The sequence below is a fragment of the Geospiza fortis genome, unplaced genomic scaffold (assembly GCF_000277835.1).
Source record: "Geospiza fortis unplaced genomic scaffold, GeoFor_1.0 scaffold41, whole genome shotgun sequence".
Classification (NCBI taxonomy): domain Eukaryota; kingdom Metazoa; phylum Chordata; class Aves; order Passeriformes; family Thraupidae; genus Geospiza; species Geospiza fortis.
In genome coordinates this window covers 3,487,856-3,488,931 of record NW_005054299.1, presented here as the reverse complement: position 1 = coordinate 3,488,931, position 1,076 = coordinate 3,487,856, and the positions used below count along the sequence as shown (strand labels likewise).

Genomic DNA, 1,076 nt, shown 5'->3' with positions numbered 1-1,076 from the left:
GCCTTTTCAAGTTTTTTGGGTTTTTTTTTTAATTTTTTTTTTAATTTTTTTTTTTTTTTACCCCTAAATTCGCACTTGCTTGGGCTGCTCTAAATGGTCCGGGGGGAGGGGGGCGGTGATGAAATCCCCAGCAAAATATTGATCACCGTTATCAAACCTGTGCTTCTTTTTCCAGGGGGCAAAATTGCAGTGACTTTATTAGCTGAGTAGTTTTAATTCCCCGGTAGATAAAGCGGTAAGGATTTGTGAGCGGTAAGGAGCCCGATGGAGCGCTCACCGTAGCCTGCCCAGGGCTGAAGAGTAAGTGACCTGCTCGTTGTTAGGTGATCCTCCCCCCCTTCCCCTTCGCTCTCTCGCTGCCACCTTTTGTGGTCCGCTCTTTATTTTATTCCGTGGGTTGGAGGGCAGTTTTGCGGGGACGGAAAGCGCAGCGAGTATTTGGCTTCTTGTTGTTGTTCTGAGCTTCTTTCTCCCCCCGTCCCCGCCGAAGTTCCCCATCCCCGCTTTAAACTCCTGCTCCGCTCCTCCGAGCCTCTTCTTTGTCCTGTTTATTATAGCTGCCTTGCTTTTTGTCTCTTCCAATTTGCCTGTCATTTGCATGTCGCTACTTCTCCTTTTTAACCCAAGCCGGGAAGGACAGGGACTTTTTATTCTTACTCTTCTTACCCTTGCAATTACTTTTTTATTTCCAAGCGTGGGACGAGCCGCGAATGGTGGAAATGTATAGAAAATGGGATTTGAGTGGTAGGTAGCGAGCACATGAGAAGAGATCAAATGCAAGTCGCGGGATAAGAGCCTTGATCTGGGAAAAGATTAGGATTATTGGTACTTTCTATTTGTTTGGTTGTTGTTTGTTGATTTTTTTTTCCTCCGGGGGGGATTTAATTCTTTCTTAGCCGTTGATGGAGATCTTTCTTGGCTTTTTCGATTTTCTGTTTAGCGGCTGAGTGACCCGGCTCACTTTGCCGTGTGTTTGCACGGAGTTAAAGCGCAGGCGGGAGCGGTGCTGGGGGGCGTGGGGCCTGCGCGGAGGGGGCGCGCAGGGCAGCGCTGGCGGGAGAGGGGGGGCGCCGAGA

At 49.2% G+C, this 1,076-nt stretch overlaps 1 protein-coding gene across 2 annotated transcripts in view; it reads left to right on the top strand.

Moving 5' to 3' along the window:
* Nucleotides 1-275: 275 nt before the first annotated feature.
* PROX1 (prospero homeobox 1) overlaps nt 276-1,076 on the top strand; it is a 48,943-nt gene continuing 48,142 nt past the window's right edge. The window contains exon 1 of one of the 2 annotated variants that reach the window (XM_031060394.1): nt 276-300. The gene's annotated coding sequence lies outside the window, so the exon portion shown is untranslated. The remainder of the gene's footprint in view (nt 301-1,076) is intronic. The other variant, XM_031060398.1, reaches the window with a different exon arrangement.